We start from the raw sequence: 12,704 nt of genomic DNA on the forward strand, positions 1-12,704 counted from the left end.
ATAGTTTGGTTCATTATATAATTTTTTACACCAATTGTCTTCTTCTTTGGCTTGGCTTCGCGGACGAAGATTTATGGAGGGGGTAAATGTCCACATGTTACTTCTGCCATTAATTATAAAGGACCAGACCTAAAATGATGGCGACATTAGGGTTCAATAGACAGCAAATTCTAGAATCTGAAAAGAAACCCAATCTGCTGGAGGAAGTCAGCGGCTCGAGGGAGGAAAAGAATTGTCAACATATGGAATCTGAGCCCTTAGACCATCCCTTACGAAGCACTAAGTACCTATAGCATCCTATGTAAGGGATTAGTAAGGTATGACTTCAGGTGGTGTATGAGTGGGAAGAAAAAGGTTGAGAATCTCAGCCTTACACACTGCCTGAATGTCCCAGTGTTTTCTGCTTTTATTATGTAGTTCTTATTTGTTATTTGTGTCAGTTCCATCTGTAGCTGTTACTTACCAGGGTTTGGATCCTGGCTTGGTCTGCAGAACTGAATGGCCACAATTCGTCTATCTGTCTGTTGAGCAACAGGAAAAGAAAGCGATGGTCACAGCGGGATCAATGGCCATAAAAACACTGAAATCTTCTAATTCCATGACCAGAACTGCACACAGTATTCTAAATTTGTTGTCACCAATGCCTTGAACAGTCTCAACATCATTTCCCAACAAGATAGACAACAGACTAGAGCCAAGGCAAATAGCGCCTTTGGAAGACTACACAAAAGAGTCTGGAAAAACAACCAACTGAAAAACCTCACAAAGATTAGCGTATACAGAGCCGTTGTCATATCCACACTCCTGTTCGGCTCCGAATCATGGGTCCTCTACCTGCATCACCTACGGCTCCTAGAACGATTCCACCAGCGTTGTCTCCGCTCCATCCTCAACATTCATTGGAGCGACTTCATCCCTAACATCGAAGTACTCGAGATGGCAGAGGCCGACAGCATCGAATCCACGCTGCTGAAGTTCCAACTGCGCTGGGTAGGTCACGTCTCCAGAATGGAGGACCATCGCCTTCCCAAGATCGTGTTATATGGCGAGCTCTCCACTGGCCACCGTGACAGAGGTGCACCAAAGAAGAGGTACAAGGACTGCCTAAAGAAATCTCTTGGTGCCTGCCACATTGACCACCGCTAGTGGGCTGATATCGCCTCAAACCATGCATCTTGGCGCCTCACAGTTCAGCGGGCAGCAACCTCCTTTGAAGAAAACCGCAGAGCCCACCTCACTGACAAAAGACAAAGGAGGAAAAAACCAACACCCAACCCCAACCAACCAATTTTCCCTTGCAACTGCTGCAACCATGTCTGCCTGTCCCGCATCGGACTTGTCAGCCACAAACGAGCCTGCAGCTGACGAAGCCAAGCCAAAGAAGATATTCTATGCTTTGATTTATAAAGGCCAGCATACTAAAACCCTTCTTCACCACCCTATCCACATGAGATTCTACCATATGGGAATGATGCACCATTATTCCTAGATCTTTCTGCTCCACTGCATTCCTCAATGTCCTCCCATTTACTACGTATGTCCTGTTTTGATTATTCCTTTCAAAATGAAGCACTTCACACTTCTCAGCATTAAACTCCATCTGCCATCTTTCAGCCCACTCTTCTAAGCCTTCTGAAATAGAAACATAGAAGATAGGAGCAGGAGTAGGTCATTCGGCCCTTCGAGCCTGCTCCACCATTCAATGAGATCATGGCTGATCTTAAAGTTCAGTAACCCATCCCCGCCTTCTCTCCATAACCCCCTAATTCCCTTATACTGAAGAAATATATCTAATTCCCTCTTAAATACATTCAATGAACCTGCCTCTACTGCTCTCTGTGGCAATGAATTCCACAGATTCACCACCCTCTGAGTAAAGAAATTCCTCCTCATCTCGATCCTAAATGGTTTGCCTATTATCCTCAAACCATGGCCCCGGGTCTGGACTCCCCCACCATTGGAAACATCCCTTCTGCATCCATTCTGTCCAGTCCTACCAGAATTTTATATGTCTCTATGAGATCCTCTCTCAATCTTCTAAACTCCCAGCGAGTACAATCCCAAATTGCGCAATCTTTCCTCATAAGTTATTCCTGCCATTCCAGGTATCAGCCTGGTGAATCGCCTTTGCACTCCCTCCTTTGCAAGAACATCCTTCCTCAGATAAGGCGACCAAAACTGCACACAATACTCCAGGTGTATTTGCCTTTTTAACCGCCTACCATTTGCCTTTTTAGCCGCCTACCATTTGCCTTTTTAACCGCCTGCTGTACCTACATGCTTGCCTTCAGTGACTGGTGCACAAGAACCCCTAGGTCTCTTTGCACTTCCTTATCTCCAAATCTATTGCCATTCAAATAGTAATTTGCCCTCCGGTTTGTATTACCAAAGTGGATAACTTCACATTTATCCACATTGCAGTGCATTTGCCATGTATCTGCCCAGTCCCCCAATTTATCCAAATCACACTGGAGCTTCCTGACCCCCTCTTCAGTGCACACAACCCCTCCTAGCTTAGTGTCATCTGCAAATTTGGAGATATTACATCCAATCCCCTCATCTAGATCATTAATGTAAATTGTGAACAGCTGGGGTCCCAGTAAAGATCCCTGTGGCACCCCACTGGTCACCGCCTGTCACTCAGAAAACGAGCCGTTTATCTCAACTCTCTGTCTTCTATCTGCCAGCCAGTTCTCAATCCACATCAATACCTTGGCCCCAATCCCATGAGCCTTGATTTTGCATGCCAGTCGTTTATGTGGGTCTTTATCGAAGACCTTTTGGAAATCCAGGTACACCATATCCACTGCCTCTCCCCCATCTATTTTACCTGTCACCATCTCAAAGAATTCCAATAGATTTGTCAAGCACGATTTACCTTTTGTAAATCCATGTTGACTCTGTCCGATCCCTTCTCTGCTAGTCATATGTTCTGCTATTATATCCTTAATAATGGATTCCATCATTTTGCCCACTACTGATGTAAGGCTCACCGGCTTATAATTTCCCCTTTTTAAATAGTGGGGTAACATTAGCTACACTCCAGTACTGATCCTGAGTCTATCGAGTTCTGGAAAATAATTCTTAAAGCATCTGCTATCTGAATGTCCACTTCTTTAAGTGCCCTAGGATGTAGATTATCAGGCCCTTGGGATTTATCGGCCTTCAATCCTTTCAATTTCCTTAGAGATACTGATTTCTTTCAGCTCCTCCCTTGCATTAGTCTCTATGTTTCCCAACATCCTTGGGAGGTTATTTGTATCCTCTCTTGTGAAAACAGAACTAAAGTAAGAATTTAATTGGTCTGCCATTTCCTTATTCCCCATTATATATTCCCCTGATTCTGACTGCAAGGGACCTACTCTGGATTTCACCAATCTTTTCCTCTTGACATATCTATAAAAGCTTTTGCAGTTGGTTTTTATGTTTGCCGCAAGCTTACTTTCGTAATTTATTTTTGCCCTCTTGATTAATCCCTTTGTCCTCCTTTGCTGCATCTTGAACTGTTCCCAGTCTTCGGATTTGGTACTTTTTTTGACCAATTGATATGCTCTCTCTTTGGACCTTATGCTGTCTCTAATTTCCCTTGTTATCCATGGTTGAGTCACCTTTTTTGGTTTATTTTTATGCCAAACCAGTATAAACGATTTCTGCAATTCTTCCATTAGATCTTTGAATGCTTTCCATTGTCTATCCACCGTCAACCCCCCCCCCCCCCCACCCCACCATAAACACCACCCAATCAATCTTACTCAACTCCCGTCTCATATCATCATAATTCCCTTTATTTAAATTCAGGACCTTAGTCTCGTTTTTAATTTCTTCACTCTCCATGTTGAGTGAGAATTCGATCATATTGTGATCGCTCCTACCTAAATCTTCATTATCCACAATTCCACCTATTTTAGTATCATCTACATATTTACTTTGGCGAGGCTAGTCCACCACTCATTTTGGATCTCCCGGAGTTTGCGCTGAAGATGGCTGCATGTGAGACGGAAGGCTCATTTTTTTTCTCTGGCCAGGAAGGCTTTGCAAGGTGAGCCTGGTGGGCAGATCGCTTCTTTGCCAGCAGCTCCTGGATTTCCTGGTTGTTTTCGTCAAACCCGTCCTTGTTTTTCCTGGAGGAGAAGCCCAGTACCTTTTCAGTGGATTGCAGTATGGCCGTTTTCAGCTGATCCCAGAGGGTTTCAGGAGACGTGTCCGTGAGGCAGTTTGCATCCTCGAGCTTTGCTTGGAGGTTTGCCTGGAAGTTTCCTCTCACTACGTCTGACTGCAAGTTTCCAACATTGAACCTCTTTATGGAGGCTCCAATGTTCTTGAACTTTGGCTTGAAGTGAAGGTTGAGCTTGCAGCGAATAAGCCGGTGGTCAGTGTTGCATTCCGCGTTGGGCATGACCCTGGTTTGGAGCACATCTCATTTGTCTCTTCCTCACACCAGAACGTAGTCCAGGAGGTGCCAGTGTTTGGATCAGGGATGCATCCAGGTAGTCTTCAGGCTGTCTCTCTGCTGGAAAAGGGTGTTAGTAATGACAAGCCGCTGTTCTGCGCAGAGTTCCAACAGGAGGCGCCCATTGTCACTGCACTTGCCGACACCATGCTTGTCAAGGATTCCTGGCCAGGTTTCTGAGTCTTTGCCGGCACGAGCGTTGAAGTCGCCAAGGATGACAACCTTGTCGGCTGTAGGGGTGCATTGGATGTGGTTGCGCAGATCAGTGTAGAACTTGTCCTTTTCTGCTGGTTCTGCCTGAAGGGTTGGAGCATAGACACTGATGAGAGTGATGCGTCACTTGTTTTGAAGGGGGAGTCGCATGGACATGATCCGGTCAGAGTGGCCTGTCAGGAGGTTTTCGAGTTTGGAGGCAATGGAGTTCTTGACCATGAAGCCAATACCAGATAGGCGTCGCCTGAGGCTTGCCAGACCAGTAGAGTGTGTAGCCCGTGCCATGTTCTTGGAGGCTGCCTACATCTGCAAGGCGGACTTCACTGAGAGCGGTTATGTCGATGTCGAGTCTGAGGAGTTCTTGTGCGATGAGGGCAGACCGACATTCAGGTCAGTGGCTGTCAGCCTTGTCTAGCATGGTTCTGATGTTCCAGCATGCTAGCTTGAGTTTGTGTGCATCTTTTGAGGGGGAAGACGTGGACCTGTCCTAATCCAATTTACATGTGGAAATAAGTTGGGAAAACAGAGTTGAACACCCATTATATTCTCCCTTGGCCTTGAGTCTTGAGGACAGGAAAGATCAGAGTTCAACAGCATTAGTTTGCATGAAGCCCCACATGGAATTCAGGGGAAACTCTTCATGCAGGGAGAGAGGAACAATGAGGAACCTGTAATTTCAGGGAGGGTCTGAGGTGAACAGCAGGGCTGAATTTAGTGGGAATCTTAAGAAAAAACACAAGAATACTCCTGCAGGATGAAATGAGAGGAGGCTGGTGTAGAGCAAAAACTCTGGCTGAATAGCTTCACATTGAGATGCAGAGACAGTAAGAACACAAGGCACAGAGTTTGAAAACAGAACTCCCATTATTTGTCACAGATACGGAATTAAATTCCTGCCCCATTGTTGGAGTTTCCAATATCAGCACAAAAACAAAACCATCTAGGCCCAATGACCAGGATTCAGTCCTGGGCCCAATGAGTAAATACAAAATCCAACACAGATGATCCCTTGTGAGTTTGCAACTGGATGTAACAGCTGTTATAGTTTAAATATTCAAAATACAGTTTATTTCACTTTCTCCCTGCTATAAGTCTGTTGGGGGTTCCAGCAGGTAGGATGACTGAGTGAATCCTTTCCCACAATTGGGACAAATAAACGGATGAACCCCTTCCCACAGCTTGGGCAGATGAACGGCTTCTATGTAGTGTGAACCTGCTGGTGGGTCACCAGGTTGGAAGACTGAGTGAACCTCTTTCTGCACTCAGACCAGGTGAAGGGTTCCTCTCCAGTATGATGGGTCAGCAGGTGGGATGATTGCATGAATCCCTTCCTGCATTCCGAGCAGGAAAGTAATTTCTCCATGCTACGACTGATCTGGTGTCTCATCAGGCAGGCCAAAGGAGGAAGTGAATGCCCTTTGTGAATACTGGTGTGTTTTCCGAGCTCTGGGTCAATGGTTTGTTGCAACAGGTTTCCATGAGAAGTTAAAACAAAGGGTTTCATTTTAGATATAAAGCAGGTCCACAAGTTTCCAATGGTTTTTTTCTCAAAATGAATAATTGATATATTGACAGCAAAGAACAGGTTTGTCTCCAGGGTGGTTGATCCTGATCTCATCTACACACAGAAGTCTCGTTGGGGCTCTCCTGGCTGTGATGAGTGTGCTCTGGGCAAAGGGCCTCGGCTTCTACCACAGCTAATGCTCTTCAACACTCTTACTCAGGATTGGGAATCTCACTGCCCGGTTGGTCAATCACATTTTTAGTGGCCAGAAATTACACACATTCACAGATTCACATCATTTAGGTGCAGATGAACTGATGCAATGTCACGTTTCAGATTCCCATACACAACCCTCTTTTCTTCGCCTGTAAAATGAGTTTACAAGGATATCAATAGGTATGGCTACCAGTTCAAATGAGATCACGTTATTCTCATGGAATCCTGGTAAATACATGCAGTAGGAGGCCATGCAGCCCCTCAAGCCTGTATCATTCAATATAATCATGGCTTCAGTCCCCTAGTTCTGCTTTATCTCTATACCTCTCATCCCTTCAGTCAATAGAGCTAAATTCAACCCCCTCCCCCCCCAATATATTTAATTTCTTTTCCGTGGCAGGGAGTTCCACAACTTTAAGATTCTCATCTCAGTCCTAAATGGCTTCCCCCTTCTCCTTGGACTGTATCCAACCCTCAATCCACACACCAGTTCTGGACTTCCCCAGCATCAGAAACATGGTGCCAATAAATTGAAAAAAATTCCGCAGATGCTTGAAATCTTTAACATAAACAGAGAAAATACCGGAAATGTTCAATGCATCAGGCAGTGTCTGTGGAAAGAGGTTGAAGATCCCTCAAAAGAACTCTCATTCTAACATGCTCTGTGGTTTGGGATTGTTCCAATAAAGGAAATATTCTCCAACCAGACTACATCAAAATCACCTTCTCCAGTTTTAATGAGGGCACTTCTCTGTCTCTCTTTTTCCTAATCTGTTTAATTTCCTCCAGCTCCCCACCCCATTCTATTTCCATCCAGAGAATCCCTCCCCCATCATTTCTCAGCTTTTTTTCTCTTTGCCCTCCCAATCTACACCCACCTATGACCTCTTGCCTTTTGGCCTGAATGTCCCATGTCTCTTCCTCCTTCCACTCCTCTCCTCCCTCCACTTTTTGAGTCAAGGACCTATCTACATTTTGCTTATACCTTGGGACAGGTATTTTTTAATTCTTAGTTAATTTTGTGCTTGTCTCAATAGAGAACTATTGTTTGTAGTGTGGGTGGTTCATTATTCTACAAGATGTGAAGGAAGCGTGAGCACGAGAAATTTTCCTCCTGTAAACACTGCAGGATATCTGATTCCACCTGCATTGAATTCGCCCATCGTTATTGAATGAAGAAGATTTGGCCCGCGATATAATTATATTTGGCCCGCAAGATAATTTCAAAAATGTATTAGAGGTGGCCCACCCTGCAGCAAGAGCCGATGCTGTTTTTTGGTGATGTCACCCCCACCATCCTCCCCGTTCATTGCACATCCTTCCCCATTGTAACACGAGAAATTGTAACACGAGAAGTCTGTCGATGTCATCAGCTGGCACGCCAGTTGGAAGGCTCCCGCACAACCAGTCACTTCTCACACCTGTCGAGCGGTGCGGCGGATGGGCGAGCGCCTGTGATTTCCTGTCAGCGCGACGGGCATGGCAGGCTGCGCACGGCCCCTGGGCAGCGCGAGCCCCGCGCGACTGGCACCGGACGGCCCTTCCACAGCGCGAGCGCACTTCTCCCGGTCGCCACGGCCTTCAGCGGTTGCACCCGCGCGGACCCCAGGGACGGCTGGTTCGGCCCTGCTCGTGAAGATAGAGATGGTGGCTGTCCGCAAAGGCTGATCGTCAGCGCGCTGGGCCTGAGTGGGTGGGTAAGCAGGGGTGGGCAGAGGGTGTAGGTGAGGAGTAATGGGCAGGGGAAGTTATGGTGGTGCGAGGGGCAGTTAGAGGGATGGATGAGTAGAAGGAGGGGTGGATAGGGAAGAGGTAAAAGGGGAGGGGCAGGGCGAGTAGGGGAGGGGGGATTAGAGGGTGAGAGACGGGTAGAGGGAGGAACAGGTTGAGGGGAGAGGCAGTAGAGGGGCGTGTATAGGATGGGGTGGGTAGAGGCAGAGCGAGTGGAGTGAGGGGTGAGTAGAGGTTGGGTAAAGGACTAGTCAGGTAGACGGATGGTGGGTCGAGGGTGAAAAGAGGCCTAGCGCCTGAGGAGTGAGCAGGAAATGCTGAGTCCTGATGCAGGCCAAAATGGACACAGCCTGTGAATGCTGACCAAATATGTTTCCCTCAGGTCAAGCAAAGGGTGAACTTGAGCTACCTACTCTTGACCTGTAACATTATCCTCCTAAAGTTATATCCTAAAGTTTAACATTACATATGTTGAAAGAAGAGAAAACATGCAGATGTTGTTGAAAATTTTCAATAAATATTTAGTTCGGCCCTCGACTTAGTCCAAGTTTTTAATTTTGGCCCTCCGTGAATTTGAGTTTGACACCCCTGATCTACCGGGACCAATGCCTGAAGAGGACGCACAAAATCAGTGAACCGGTGCGGACTCGAAAGGTCAACATGGCCTGTTTCCGCTCCGTAAATGGTTATATGGTTAGATGGTATAGGACCTGCTCAGTTTCTCCAGCATGAGTGTATTTTGCATTCTTTCAGCAACAACCCTAAGAATCTCATCATCATCAGTGAGATTAACTCAGATGGTTCCCAATTACTCTGCCTATGTGCCCAGACACGCTCTGCAGTCAGGTGGCAGGGCACTGCCTCTGTTCGCCATGGTTGCTACTTTACCCACAATCCCTTCGAACCAGAAACCTATCTATCCCGCTCGGTGCCCGACAACAGCATTGCCTGTTCCCCAGTGTCCCCCACCCCCAACAACGCGCCTGAACACCCCCAACCCACCACAAAGTGTTTGTGCTCGTATCCGCCTACAGCACGCCTGCGCCTGTGTTGCCCCCCCCCCCACCCCCCACAAGGCGCCTGTGCCCCAGTGTCCCCCCAACCCGGAGCGGGCGGGAAGTGCAGAATCATTCTCGGCCCCTGGAGCTGGGACTGACCCGAAACGGTAGCTTCCAGCGTAGCCGAGAATCGCAGCGACTCTTCCGAGCCAGTCACCCCTCAGCGCCGATGCACCCGCCTATCCTCCCCACTCGCGCATGCGCCCCGTCCACGCGCAGCCACCTCCTTTTGCGCCTGCGTATTTCGTTCTCCTGGCGAGTGCTCGGGCCCGGCTCTTGATCAAGGTAGGGAAGGAGATGGGGGGAGAGGGAGAAGGAGGGAGTGGGGAGGGAGGGATGAGGGAGGAAAGGGGAGGGAGTGGGGTGGGGTGGGGAATGAGAGGGAGGGAGTGGGGTGGGGAGGGGAATGAGAGGGAGGGAGTGGGGTGGGGAGGGGAATGAGAGGGAGGGAGTGGGGTGGGGAGGGGAATGAGAGGGAGGGAGTGGGGTGGGGAGGGAATGAGAGGGAGGGAGTGGGGTGGGAGGGAATGAGAGGGAGGGAGTGGGGTGGGAGGGAATGAGAGGGAGGGAAGGAGGGAGTGGGATGAAAGGGAGGGAAAGGGGGCTGAGGGAAGGGAGGGAGGGAAAGGGAGCTGAGGGGGTGAGGGGAGGGAGGGGGGTGAAAGGGAGGGAGGGGGTGAAAGGGAGGGAGGGGGTGAAAGGGAGGGAGGGGGTGAAAGGGAGGGAGGGGGTGAAAGGGAGGGAGGGGGTGAAAGGGAGGGAGGGGGTGAAAGGGAGGGAGGGGGTGAAAGGGAGGGAGGGGGTGAAAGGGAGGGAGGGGGTGAAAGGGAGGGAGGGGGTGAAAGGGAGGGAGGGGGTGAAAGGGAGGGAGGGGGTGAAAGGGAGGGAGGGGGTGAAAGGGAGGAGGGGGTGAAAGGGAGGGAGGGGGTGAAAGGGAGGGAGGGGGTGAAAGGGAGGGAGGGGGTGAAAGGGAGGGAGGGGGTGAAAGGGAGGGAGGGGGTGAAAGGAGGGAGGGGGTGAAAGGGAGGGAGGGGGTGAAAGGGAGGGGGGTGAAGGGGGGGGAAAGGGGGAGGGGGTGAAAGGGAGGGAGGGAAAGGGGGAGGGGGTGAAAGGGAGGGAGGAAAGGGGGAGGGGGTGAAAGGGAGGGAGGGAAAGGGGGAGGGGGGTGAAAGGGGGGAGGGAAAGGGGGAGGGGGGTGAAAGGGAGGGAGGGAAGGGGGAGGGGGGTGAAAGGGAGTGGGTGTGCATGAGGGAAGGAAGGAGAAGGGGAAATGGAGGTGATGGGAGGGAGGGAGGGGATGTGGGTAAGGGAACGAAGGGAAGGGTATGAGTGAGTGTCCCCTTGTATCTGTAATACACTCATTGAGGAGAACAAAGACAAGGCCATTCAGTCCAGCTGGGGTCACATAGGGAGCATCCTGGTATCTCCCCTCCTTTCATTGTTTCTGCTCATACCAGCCCCCAACCATCTCACCCTGCTGGGATTCTCTTCAGTTTCTTTCTCCTCTCTGTGTTCACTTCAAGACAGCTGTGCTGTTCAATTCAAGGTGAGAAACAGGAACAGGAGTTGGCCATCCGGCTCATCAAGCATGCTCTGCCAGTCATGGCTGATCTTCCTGTGGACTCAGCTTCATTCTCTATAACCCTTAATTCCCCATTCCATTATCCATACTGTTTGTGTCTAGATACTTTCCACAAGGCAACCTCCACTGTTTAATTGAGCAGAGAATTCCACAGATCAACCACTGCGAGAATCCAATTTCCGGTTCCACCATGATAGCGAAGCCCAAATGTGGAGAGAAACTCACCAGGTCATCAATCATCAGGGGTTGTAGGTCCATTGGGTGTAATTGGATGGCATGGGCTTGTGTGTCAAAATGATCTGTTAACGTGCTGTATGTCTTAAAAAAAAAACAAGGATGGTTTGGGAGCAGCTCAGCAACTTGACCAAAAGTTCCATTTCAAGTTGAAATGAAATAAAATCGGCAGGGTTTCAAGAATTCAGATCAGTGAGGGAGAAAGAACACTTCCAGGGTGCAAAAATGTAATAAAGTGCAGAAAGTAACATGAAAGATCAACAAAACAAAATGCCCTCCTCATCATGGACTCTGGTTTGGGATGGTGGCTTGGAGAGTCTCAGAGGAACTAGCACCAATTGTGATTCTGGTGTGAAAAGCTGAAAGAACTGCTCACTACTCACATTTATATAATTAGAGTCTGTGGTTCTTTCCTAATCTACACCTTCTAGTTGGCCAGAACTCTCTAAACCAACAGTGAAAGATAGGCCTAACATTGTTCACCAAATTTATCTTCTCACATTTATATAATTAGAGTCTGTGGTTCTTTCCTAATCTACACCTTCTAGTTGGCCAGAACTCTCTAAACCAACAGTGAAAGATAGGCCTAACATTGTTCACCAAATTTATCTTCTCACATTTATATAATTAGAGTCTGTGGTTCTTTCCTAATCTGCACCTTCTAGTTGGCCAGAACTCTCTAAACCAACAGTGAAAGATAGGCCTAACATTGTTCACCAAATTTATCTTCTCACATTTATATAATTAGAGTCTGTGGTTCTTTCCTAATCTACACCTTCTAGTTGGCCAGAACTCTCTAAACCAACAGTGAAAGATAGGCCTAACATTGTTCACCAAATTTATCTTCTCACAATGCTTTATGTCCCATGTGCAGGGTTCAAAGCCTAATGGACCCCATATCAGGACCTTGCCTAGCTGATTTGCCAGTTAACATGAGCGGACAACACAATTTTAAACAAAAAGATGTGTCATTAACCCTCTCATTACACTGGTTCGGGTTTCTTATCATCTGACTGATACAACCAAAACAAACTGCATTTCTCCAGACCAAATTATTTACTTAAATTTAAATGTAGACATACAGCATGGTAACAGGCTCTTTCAGCCCAGCAGCCCATTTACACCTAATTGACAAACAACCCCCCCCCCCCCCCCCCCCCCCCCCCGTACATTTTGGAGGGTGGGAGGAAACTGGAGCCCATGGGGAAAAGCCACACAGACACGGGGAGAATGCAAACTCCTTACAAATAGTGTGGGATTAGAACCCCAGTCCTGATGGCTGACGCTGTAACAGCATTGCCCTAACCGCAACGCTAACTGCTGCCCATGTATGAATATTTATGTAGAAATATTTTTGTATGATTTACTCAGCAACAGGGCACTGCTCATTAATCTCAGACCCTGGAGGAAGAAACTATTTCCCAGCCTGCCAGCCCTGATTTTGATGCTCTGATATCTTCTACCTGATGGAAGTGGGTCAAACGTGCCGGCAGCTGGAGAAGCTCAATGATTCAGGAATCATCAGTGAGAGAAAAATAACTGAGCGTTTCAAGCCCGAACTCCTCTTGGAGACTCGATAAAGTGGTTTGACTCAAAACATTGACCATTCAGCAGATGGTGTTTAGCTCCAGACCCCAGCAGTCTCTTGTGTCCCAGGTTTTTTGTCATTTATTGTCATCTGATTGTACAAGGACAACCCGAGAAGAGAGTGTTCTC

The 12,704-nt window shown here is 48.1% G+C and overlaps 1 protein-coding gene across 1 annotated transcript in view; it reads right to left on the reverse strand.

The window, feature by feature from the left end:
- LOC138761556 (zinc finger protein 850-like) overlaps positions 1-9,382 on the reverse strand; it is a 56,819-nt gene extending 47,437 nt beyond the window's left edge. The window contains exons 1-2 of the mRNA XM_069933873.1: positions 9,272-9,382; positions 464-521 (exon numbers count right to left, since the gene is read on the reverse strand). The gene's annotated coding sequence lies outside the window, so the exon portion shown is untranslated. The remainder of the gene's footprint in view (positions 1-463; positions 522-9,271) is intronic.
- Positions 9,383-12,704: the final 3,322 nt, after the last annotated feature.

Source organism: Narcine bancroftii, chromosome 4, assembly GCF_036971445.1.
Source record: "Narcine bancroftii isolate sNarBan1 chromosome 4, sNarBan1.hap1, whole genome shotgun sequence".
Lineage (NCBI taxonomy): Eukaryota > Metazoa > Chordata > Chondrichthyes > Torpediniformes > Narcinidae > Narcine > Narcine bancroftii.